Here is a 12,610-nt window from a genome sequence, read left to right on the forward strand (position 1 = left end):
TCTTTAGTGAGAAAGAAAGAAAAACAAAAACATTATAATACATTCAAATTGTCCCTTAAGAAGTAGCTTTCACATACAAGTGGAATCCATAATGTGAACATTTCTAATTAACTCTCTATACAGAAATAATTTAACTAAATTCAGAGGGAAATGTTTTTGAGATATGCTTTAACCTGGAATAGGGCTGTCATTGATTGCTGTCTAGTCTTTGAAGATTCCACTTTCATGTGCTTCAGACTCTCCAAAGTTAAAATGAAATAACAGTACTGTATTTATAATATTTTGAAAAATAATTGAAGACAAAGTGAACTAAACACTTTTTGACCCAAGATAAGTGCTCAATACATATTAACTCCTACACACACACACACACACACACACACACACACACACACACACACACACACACACACACACACACACACAACTTTTTCCTCTTTAATTTCCTTGTTCTTGTTTCTCCTCAGTTTTTCTTAATCATTGAAACTACTTTAAACTCTCATTCAGACATTTCTATTTTTTTTTCTTCTGGATAAAATTAAAGACAGAATAGGATTAGGGGTTTGGGCCCTTCTAAGAGAAACAAGAAAAGCCCTTTTCTAGTACACATTCAATTGCTCATAATGCAGCACCATGCTTTGTTTGTTATGAGAATGGTCCTGTCACAAACCAGATGGTGGAGAACCCTCTGTATCCAGATAGAAATTGTGGGTAGGCTGAGAGAAACTCCTCCATTTATTCCCACCTTGGATAGGCTTTGTGTAATCCCAGTGAGCAGCCACCGTGGAGGACAGCAGGCAGTGGCAGATGGTAACAGCGATTGTCTTAGCTCAGGGTGAGAGTCTGAGGGAGGAGACACAGCTGTGACAGCTGGTGAGGTGACATAGGATTCTGTGTCTTGAGGGTTGGACCAAGAGCACGATACACCACTGCCCCAGGGTGCAAGGTATTCCAGATTCTTTTGCCCATTGATGTCAAATTGTCTTTTGCTGCTTTCTCTGATTATACATGCCATCTTTCTAATCCTTTTAAGGATCTTTTGTCTACATTTCTTCCACTTATAGCCTGATCTCAATTCCTCTCTTGTATTTGTTTCTTTATCTTGTTGTCAGGTTTTTATATCTACAGTTTTTGTTGTTGTTTTTTTGGCTTATAGAGGTGACTTTATTTGCTTAAGATCATGTTTGACTATTTTGTGTTCCATGGCATTACTTTTCTGATTCTTCATCATTTCCCATTTTTTGTCATTCAATCTCTAATAAATCTATTTATAGATTCCATGCTCATAATATTTCAAGTGGTGATTCCTCTTCTCAAGACTTTGTAGTTAAAGACAATTCATGTGGAAAAAAAATGTCATGACCATGTTTTCCCCCCAATTGAAACTTTTCTTTTAACTTAGGATTTTTTTTCATGACTGAGGAAGGGGCTCAACTGTCATTTGTTTTTATTTCTTCTTAGCTGGTAGAGAACTATTGCCAGAGAACCATTGCCGACTATTGAATTATACCACTGAAATACAGAATTTAAATGTTTCTATCCATGTGTGCCTACTCCTTTGGAGAAATGGATTTTGCAGTTACTCTTGCAAAGTTTTGCCGAAGTCCATCTTTCATTTTATCATTCAATGTCTCCACCCCACTTGAGTTTTACTCAGAAAATTGGGAGCTTTTGAATTTGAAGCACTTTTCTGTCCCTACCATATAATATTTTTACCCAACATATATTCAATAAAACTAGGCTTAGTTTCTTCTTCAAGAAAATTTGGAAACAATCAGATCTCTCTCTCTCTCTCTCTCTCTCTCTCTCTCTCTCTCTCTCTCTCTCTCTCTCTCTCTCTCTCTCTCTCTCTCTCTCTCTCTCTCTCTCTCTCTGTAAAACTGAACCTAAAAATACTTGTTTATATATGAGTATATAGAACAAGTAGTTGTTCTGGAAACAAAAGTGGAATTGATGTCTTATTTCAGAACTTAATTGTATGAAGAACTTTGAGTTGCCACAACTTTTCTAACAAGGTGATTTTAAATATCTAGCAAGGTAATTTTAAAGTTCCTAGAATTAAAATCATTCTATAATGCAAAAGATATGTCTTGAATCTAAAGACTGGAACTTAAGAGATGGTGAAGAAAGGATGTTGTTTTTTTTTTTTAAGGAAATATAGCTACTTTTTGGGGTGTGTGTGTGTGTGTGTGTGTGTGTGTGTGTGTGTGTGTGTGTGTGTGTGTGTGTGTGCAGTACTGGGGCTTAAACTCAGGGTTTGGCTATTGTCCTAAGCTATTTGCTCAAGGCTGGTGCTCTATGGTTTGAGCCAACTTGACTTCCAGCTTTTTGGTGGAAAGTCTCTAAACTTTCCTGACTAGGCTGGCTGTAATGTGTAATAATCTTCCTCCTGAGTAGCCAGGATCATAAGCAGGAGCCAGTGATGCCCAGCTAGTATAGCTACTTTTTAGTTTTTGCAAGTCCTGGGCTTGAACTCTGGGTCTGGGCACTGTCCCTGAGCTTTTGTGCTCAAGGCTAGTGCTCTACCACTTGGTTCACAGCTTCAATTCCAGCTATTTGTAATTAATTGGAGATAAGAGTCACGTGGACTTTTCCACCCAGGACAGCTTCAAATAGCAATTTTCAGATTTTAGCGCCCGAGTAGCTAGGATTAAAGTCATGAGTCACCTGTGTACCTCTGGTATAAATGCTTTCAACAACAAAAAGCGTGTAGTACTTTGAGTCACTGAAGAGAAATGCAAAAAAGAGTCAAAAAACATAGATAGAAAAATCAGTAAGTGAACAAGTAAATAGTAAAAATGAAAAGATTAAAAATTAATTATGGAAATTATGTAAGTGAATAAGGTACCTCACCTGTACTGTGATTGCAAATTGTTGTGCAATTGAAGGCATGTCTTGTCATTTGTTGTTCTCAAGCTCCCAGGGGATTTTTCATTTGAAATTCCAATAGAAGTAAAAATAAGACTTTTCTAGTGTAGTTGCTATTTCTTCCAAAATTGCTTGCACTGGATATCAGTTGATTGTTTAGGAGCTTTTCAGTGCTTCTTCCATAATACTGTCTTCTGAGAACCCTGGTCACATATTTTCACAGCTTGACCTTGTTGCCTTTAAAGCCAGAATGCAGTCCTCATAAAAAGTAGACATTATAACTCTTAAGAGATTTGTGTGGGTGTTACTTATGCCATCCAATAAATATAAGAGCTTTTGCACAAATAAAACAAACATTTTGTTTGAAAAAGTAGAACAGCTAAACAATAGAACAACCCTGCTAAGAATAGTTTTTTAATATGTAAGATATTATCTTGAACTATACAATCAAGTTGTTGGGACTTGGGTCAGAATATGTAAGTCTAAGAATCCTGATTTATTTGAAAAATACTGATTATTTCAAACATAAGGCAGAAATATAAGACATTCAAAATAGCTTAGCATTTTTTTTTCATTTTTATTTTTTGGGTCCAGTCGAGGGCCTGAACTCTGGGCCTGGGCACTGTCCCTCAGCTCTTCAGCTCAAGGCTAGCGCTCTACCACTTGAGCCACACTGCCACTTCTGGCTTTTTTTTCTTCTGATTATGTGGTGCTGAGGAATCGAACCCAGGGTCTCATGCATGCAAGGCAAGCGCTCTACCACTGAGCCACCTTCCCAGCCCCATCATTTTAAAGAGATTGTATATTCTACTTAAAATTCTATTAGGTCAATAGGGCCCTTGCTTGAGCTGGCTGGTTCTCAGGGTACGAGAGAAAGAAGGGTGGGTCAGACAAACAGGGATGGGAAGAAGGATGAATAGAACCATAATAACCTATGTACACTTGTGAAAAGGAAACAAGGTACCTTCATGAGACACTCACACCTTCTTTCTGGTTATGTATACACACATGTGGCTCAGCTCATTTACTATTAACTAGGAGATACCTTTCAGCAACAACAGGCACAATAACTACTTCTCGCTGGTGTTTGCCTTGTCCACTTTTGATTTTCATCATTTGTAGAGCCGCTGAGCTGGTGACAAAGAAAAAAAAGAAGTGTATTAATAGCAATGACAATAGTTGATAAAGTAACACTGAGTCTGTAGCCTTGGCCTGCGGAGTCTGGAGTACCTGTTGCTTTGGGCCTGGAGTGTTTGAAGGTGGCTGAAATCCAGGACTTTGCTTGCTGCCATAGTTATAGCACAGGGTTTACAAGCACTAACCGCTGTCACAGGCTGTTGATTACCCCAACCTCTTATCTGTAAGTTTCAGAAACCCATGCCACCACTCTAATTGCCAAAGGGTCTTGGGACTGCCACCTGAGTTCTAAGAACTACAACTCTGGTGGCTGCTTTGTCATTCACCTCTGCCCACTGGCATAAATAGAACAGCATCTCCCCAGCAACCCACCATTTTTTATCAGAACATAGTAAGAATGTGATCTATATTTCTATTGAGAATAAAATGAAATAGATGAAAATTTGAATTAATTCATGAAATTATAAATATGACACCTAAGAATTTAAACACTGAAGTTAATTCCAGGTGGAAAATTAGAAAGATAGGAATGTATAGATCAGTGGTAAAGCTTTTAATAAGACCTGGTTTTATCTCTAGCACTACAAATAAAAAAGGAAAAGAGTCTGACTTACAAATAGAACAGATCAATCCATAAATTACTTTGAAGAACTCAGGTTAAAACATTAAAACAACCCAAAATATCAAAGTAACACCATTCATTAGGCTTAAAAATAGATACATGGGTGGGGGGAGATGGGAAGGGATGGGAAGGAGAAACAAAGGAGGAGGCAACAATGCTTGATAAGAAATGTACTCATTACCTTGCCCATGTAATTGTAACCCCTCTGTATGGTATTTTCACAATAAAAAAATAGATACATCCATATTTTTTGAAAAGCAACATTAATTTGTAGAATAATTAGAAATAAAGAAAAGTAGTATATATAGATATATACTATGCTATATATAGTATAATATAGGTAGTAGGACCTAAGGGAAGCACATTTAGCACATTTAGCTGCAAAGGAGAGGGCTTCATGCATTTCTAAGTCAACATTAGAAGATACCAGAGTCTGGTAAGGATGGCTGTTTTAACAGCAGAGCTATCAAGACGCTATTAGAGAATGGATGGTAATAAAATTATTAGAAGCACCTGATGACTGAATATTACTTCTGTTAATGTCATTAGGGATTAGCAATAAGTATGAGTACTGTAGCCTGATTCCCTAAACCCTTTGAATTATTGCCCTACATCTGAACTTTGGGTATGGTAGCAATTGTTGGTCACCACACAGTGTCTCTCTTTTATTTTGCCTCCCAAATTCCTTTTCCAATAAGCAATGTCTGGTGTCAATTTACTGTTTCTTTCCAGACATAACACATTCACAGATGCATATAAAATACAGTGGATAAATGGAACATCTAAAGTCAACAAAGGAAAAAAAATCCCTTATTCTATCTTCTACTATTTGTATGAAGTTGTGAGTCTTGTTTACAGTTGCCATGTATTAGGTTCTATAAGAAAGAGTGTCTAAGATGAAGTACAGCATAAGGATGTTTATAAAGAAGTAGGCTTGCAGCATGAAGAGGAAGCAGGAGAGAGCAGCTGTGCAGAAGCTGTGCAGGGGTATGTACATTCAAAACTCTAGCCTCAATTAGTGCTATAGGGATGCTCTGGTCTAGAATGTTCTTTAACATATGTATGAGTGGGGGAAAATGGCCAGATCACCATACACTAGTATTGATTAGTCATTGATTAGGCTTCCATCAGGGGCATGTGTCTAAGACTTCCTGGCGATGTGGAACACTGGAGGCTATCTTCAGGGATTATTGAAGGGATTATTCCCTTCAATTGGTGCATGAAGTCCCTTGACAATAGATGACTAACACATATCCCAATGTTCTCGTAGATGCTCTATACATACACACTTTACTGATCTGTAGCTTTTATCTGATTTCAGAGCTGTTTATGACACTGGGTTATTGGGAAAATTCATTAAGTTAATAGATTTTTGTTTAAAAAATCATAGAAAATACTGAGGTCATACCACCTCACCCAAGTTAGAATGGCTATAATCAAGAATTCTAATAACAACAGATGCTGGAGGGGATGTGAACAGAAGGGAACCTTACTGCATTGTTGGTGGGAGTGTAAACTGTTCAACCACTTTGGAAAGCAGTATGGAGGTTCCTCAAAAGACTCCACATAGAGCTCCCCTATGACCCAGCAATCCCACTTTTGGGCATTCACCCAAATGTTCACAAACAAGACTACACTAAAGCTACCAGCACGACTATGTTTATTGCAGCATTATTTACCATAGCTAAGATATGGAACCAGCCCAGATGCCCCTCAGTAGATGAATGGATCAAGAAAATGTGATAAATATACACAATGGAATTCTATGCCTCCATCAGAAAGAATGACATTTCCCCATTTGTTAGGAAATGGAAAGACTTGGAAAATATTATATTAAGTGAAGTAAGCCAGGCCCAAAGAAACATAGGTCCCATGGTTTCCCTTATTTGCAATAACTAGTATATGTCTGAGTCAAGTAGAAAAGGTCAGATAAGTTGATGTTAGGAAAATGAACCCTAAGATATGTATTCAAATGTTTTTTTTCTTTCATGAGATTGTTCCTAACACATTTATAAGATTATTTCTTTGTTGCTTTCTATGTCCCTCCCCCATGGTATAACCCCTGCTTTCACTGTATTTGATGTTGTTATAATTTGTGGAGGGGAAGGGAAAAAACAAATCGTTTAAATAGGGATACAAGTGGACCCATTGCAACAATGAGATGTACAAGTCTTTAAGTCGAAAACGAACTTTACAACTTTGGTGGGAGGGTGAGGAGGGTTGGGTGGGGGGGGGGGGAGAAGGGAGGATGGGATGGGAAGGGGAAACAAAGGAGGAGACTATAATGCTTGATAAAAAATGTACTCATTATCTTGCCCATGTACTTGTAACCCCTCTGTACAGTATTTTCAAAATAATAAAAAAGAAAATACTGAGGTCAATTTCTAATAAATATTCAAAATTTGACAAAAATCTCACTACATGCGAAGATTATGAAGACAAAATCCTTTGGGTCAAAGCTAAAACAATGTTTCTGAAGGAGCTTGACTTAGAACCAAGAGGGGGCAGCAGAGAGTCACTAACCCAGTGAAAGAGAGCTGTGAGACATCAAGGGAATGTCGATTCTAGCTTGGAATTATAAATCCATATGGATGAGTAGATTCATCTATCTTAAATATAAAAAGGAGCAGCTTATATTTAAGAAAAACTAGTGATAAGCACCCGAGAGTGTCATCAATTATTCATGAGCAGGGCACATGATATCAAAAGTTAACATTAAAAAAAAGCAAGTAGAATCTAGGTTAAAGAGAAGTAGTGAACTTGCCAGGAAAAGTGAACCTTTAGGATGTATGACCTGAGTTTGCTTTGGACTCCAAGTTAGTGTTTGCATTGAGTAAACGGAAAATATGGAGCAGATGACAGCTTCAGTAAATATTCCTGATCTGTATTTGTATTTCTTTCCCACAGATTACTAGATCAGATTGAATGATTTAATTACTATTCTTTTAAAGAGATTTTCTCTTCCAAATAATCTTGTAAAAATTATTATTATTTAGTAGTTGTACAAGGGGTCTCAATTCCAGGAGTCACCTCTTCCAACACCCCATCCCATTTCTACCATCAAGTTGAGTAGTTTGACCCCTGTATGGTATTCACTGAATGTACTTGTTCACTTTTCCTCTCTCTATTTTGTGCTACAACTACTCTTGTTTCCCTCACACACACATTTTAGCTTTCTAATATTCATTTTGTTCATTCAATGGTTCTTCAGTTGTTCAAAGGAATTACACTATTGGACTCCTCCTCTAAGTTCATTCGTTTGTCTATAAATGCATGTAACCCTGTATATGTTATCGGTATGCATTCTATGGAGAAAAATAATACAAGTTTTCTCTCCTATGTGGAAGTTAGATTTCTCGAACTATTTTGCTTTTTTTGATGAATTTACCTTTTCCTCCCAATTTCTGGTTTGACTTTCATTGTTTTTATTTCTTTGACATTTTATATTTAATTTTATTAAAGTATTTGTTCTTTTTGTGTTTCAAACATAAATATGATTTACCATGTATCAAATTCACTTTACCTGAACATACTTTGCCACATCTTATACACTTTTTTTTCAGTCGTGGGTGCTGTTGTTGAGTTTTTATTCTCAAGACTAGTGCTCTACCACTTGAGCCACAGTCATTTCTGGTGCTTTGTGGGTTCTTGGAGATAAGAATCTCACTGACTTTCCTGTCCTGGCTGTCTTTAAACCATGATCCTCAGATCTCAGCCTCCTAGGTAGCTAGGTACCCAGGCATGAGCCATAGACACCTGGAAATTTTATGTACTTTTCAAAAGAAAAAGTTTTTAGTTATGAAATTTTTCTAAAAGACCTTTGTTGAAACTTTTGTTTTCTTTTTTGTTTGTTTGTTTGTTTTTTTGGGACCGGCCAGGGGGCTTGAACTCTGGGCCTGGGCACTGTCCCTCAGCTCTTCAGCTCAAGGTTAGCATTCTACCTTTTGAGCCACAGCGCCACTTCCAGCTTTATTCTTTTTGCTTATGTGGTGCTGAGGAATGGAACCCAGGGCCTCATGCATGCAAGGCAAGCGCTCTACCACTGAGCCACCTTCCCAGCACACTTTTGTTTTCTTTTAAAACCCAATAATTATTTAAGGTATGTTTTACACTTTCTATTTAAAAGCTTTTTGTTTAAACCACTATATTAAATTGTAATTTTATTATATTTTAAGTGAAGATTACGACTTTTAAATTTATTTTCCTCATCACTGAAGATTTAAGTCCTACCACTTGATTTGCTTTTTCACTAATTCTTGAAAAAGGTATATTTCCTATTATATGTTGCCTTTTTTTTTTTTTTTTTGTCGGTCATGGGGCTTGAACTCTGGGCCTGAGCGCTGTCCCTCAGCTGTTCAGCTCCGGTTTTCTCATGGTTTATTGGAGATAAGAGTTTCATGGACTTTCCTGCCCAGGCTGGCTTTGAACCGCGATCCTCAGATCTCAGCCTCCTGAGTAGTTAGGATTACAGGCGTGAGCTACTGGCACCCGGCTAAGTTGCCTATTTTTTAACTACTTAAACTTGAGACTAGAGACATATCTTAGGTTTCTGAAAGTTTTCCAAGGAAACCTTTTGAATTGTATAAGCTTGATGCTATGATCTGAATTGTGTTTTCCCCAGATGCTTGTGTTTATATCTATAGTAATTGTCAATTCAAATGGTGCCAGGAGGTGGGACCATAAGAAGGTGTTTAGATCCTGAGAGCAGAGCATGCATGAGTGGGACCACTGCTCTTATATTCAGCCCCTAGAGACCTTTATCAGGTGAGGTTACAGAAAACAATATCTGTGAAACAGAAGGAAGAAAATGTTCAAATATCAAGTCTGCTGGCACCTTAGTCTTGGACTCTTTAGCCCCAAGAGATGTGAGAGCTAAATGTCTGTTATTAAAAGCTTTTAGTTTGCTTTTAAGTAAATTTTCAAAGTTTTAGAATAATTTTTGGTTTACAGAAAAGTGTCAAAGGCAGTATGAAGACGTCACATATACTCTATGCCCACTAACAGTTGTTTTTTTAATGTTTTCATGGGAGTGATCTTGGTAACAGTGCCATGAAATAAAACTACCAAGAGAATGGGGTGTAGACTATATAAAAATACAAGGCTGTACACACTAATCCTTTCAATTGCTTGCCCACGAGTAAATCAACTGTAGTATATATTTATTGAGACTGTGTCCAGAATAGTCCATCAGGAATATTCTTTCCCTAATAATTTATTCAGTACTGAGTTCATCAGCTACCTAATGCAATATTGAGAATAATGTAAAATAATTCCTCAATAAGTTTTAAATTTTTAGGTGGCAGAGACAATATCATATAAAATTTTCATATTCAATATGCAGTATAGGAAAAGTGCTTAATAAATATTATTAAAATGAATTAAAGTGCTTATGAAAGACACAGAAGATTATCTCTCTATTCTAATACTGTTCTATAGGAAAATATTTGTTTGCAGTGCACTTATATAATTTCTGAAACAAATAACTTTTTTCTTTATCTATATTATTAGTTGGGAACCTTTATATGCTATATAGCTAAGAATTCACACAAAAATTACTGTCTGGTGTTTATCTCTAGAATATTTCTGGCTACTTCAGATCATTAAGTGCTTAGTACATGCTACATATGTAAGTTTCTCAACATGGTCAGTTCTTACAAAAATAATGAGGTATTACATTTTCTTAGATACTGGGAAAGTCTTTTGACATGAGATATATTTCAAATAGATTTTCTATGTTTATTGTATGTTATGGTAGTCACTGTATCAGTGAGTACAATTTCTTTCCTTAATCTTTTGTTGCTATTAAGTCTTCTGATCATGGTAGTCCTGGCTGAAAAATCATTAACAATTTAAATTATTTTCTTAAATAAAAGGACTGTTCTTTCTCCTCTTTCTATTTCTTTAATTATATTTACAAATAAATAGATGTATTTTGCTTTTAATACGATAATCCATTAAACTATAAAGTTCACCTTAACTCTAGGAGGAAGGCCCTTGACTCCCCAGAATAAACATAACTTTAGTGAGGAATTGTTTTATTTGCAATGGTTCCAATAGTGCTTACACCGTTAAGAATTAATGTTCAGTAGCTTTCCTTCATTTAAGACTCCTTGGAAAGCTGGTATTAGTCTCTCTGAATGCAGATTTTTTCTGTCTAATATTAGTATATTGGTTAGAAATGCCTGGATGCACCCATGACTTGAATAATGATTTAGTACAAATTGTGCTCTGCTTTCTAGCTTAAAATCACTATTTAAAATATAAAAATTTACTGTGAGCTGGGCACCAGTGGCTCACACCTGTAATGCTATCTGTTTAGGAGACTGAGATCTGAGGACTGTGGTTCAAAACCAGCCTGGGCAGGAAGGTCAATAAACTCACATCGCCAATAAATTATCCAGTAAAAGCTAGAAGTGGCTCTGTGGCTCAAGTGTTACAACACTAGCCTTGAGCACAAAGAAGCTCAGGACAGCAGCCTAGGCCCTGAGTTCAAGCCCCAGGACCTGCAAAAACTATTATTGTGCAGTAAGTGTATGTGTAGTAAATAAAACACATTGGTTTAGAAGCACAGGGTTTGTAGTACATACATTTTTCAGGTTATGTGCTATAGCATACTAATACAAATAATATATGATACATTTTATTTTGTTTATATTTAAGGACACATCAATATCTTAAAATGACCATATTAGAGGCATCTTGAAATATTTTTTCCCTTGTAAGGGAAAGGGTGGGTCAAAGTGGGTAGGGAATGTTAAGGAGATGACACTGACATTGTATAATATTACTTCTTTGTTAAATGGCAACTCCTCTGTACAACTACTTAAAGATAATAAAAAATATATAAAAGAGAAATGTCTTCTCTCAGCTCCCAATCAATCTCTTTGACATCTTTTGTATATTGAACTTAACCTTTAGTTCCATTTATTACATTTGGATTGCTATTTTTCTTAGGGTGCAGAAATATTTCTTGATATTTATAATGCCTTATACAATTAGACAATGAAAAGTTGAGGAAATATGTGACAAATTAGAAGAAGGAAAATACCCATGTCCAAATAATAATGAGCTCTCTTTCCCTTGAAAGAATTCTTTTACTAATATAATATTTCTGCCTTTCAGATTTCTCTTCTAAACTTCTGAACTTCCAAATGCTTACATGCACTTGGATACATACAGACATTTCAAGGTAATGTGTCTGCTGAGAATACATCATCTTATTCACCATAATTATTCATTTACTTAGTTCTGTTATTGTTCTTTCCTTCTCTGTAAGTGGATACTTATGAGAATTATATACATGCACACACATACACACCTATATATACACAAAATGCACATATACATCCTGCAAAATTTTGAAGGACACACCCACACATATCCATCCACTTCCATGTGGGTAATTGTTGTTCTTGAAAGGAGCTTCCATTTTCACATTATTTAGAACTTTATTTGGGTCAATGGAATCTGTTTAGAATGAAAGTATACAAGTCCGAGAAGAGCCTTAACGTTCTGTGATTTCATCAGATCTCTAGCTCTTATGCTCCACATCAAGAAGAAAGAATCATAGATGATTTATGCTACTCCAGTTGAAGTGAAAGCAAATAAGTTCCTGCAGAATATATTTCATTGCAATATACAAAAAGCTGATGAATTCTGCAAAGGCTAGATATAATAAGAAATTATGAAATTCCCTCTAGGTCAATGCTAGTCAATATTTGTCCTAAGAGCACCTGTTGATTACTGTTGATTTAAAGTTATTTTAAAAAATTTTAATGGGCACAATATCAGAATCAAGAACAGACTGGCTCATGTTTTAAGTGAGAGATTGTAATGATAAACCAAGGCTGATTCAGGAATCACTGAGGTAACATAGTATGAGGAGACACTATATTATTTAAGAGTGTGATAGGGCTGGGAAGGCGGCTCAGTGGTAGAGTGCTTGCCTTGCATGCCTGAGGCCCTGGGTTCGATTCCTCAGCA

Source organism: Dipodomys merriami, unplaced genomic scaffold (assembly GCF_024711535.1).
Source record: "Dipodomys merriami isolate MVZ:Mamm:240054 unplaced genomic scaffold, mDipMer1.0.p SCAF_112, whole genome shotgun sequence".
Taxonomy (NCBI): domain Eukaryota; kingdom Metazoa; phylum Chordata; class Mammalia; order Rodentia; family Heteromyidae; genus Dipodomys; species Dipodomys merriami.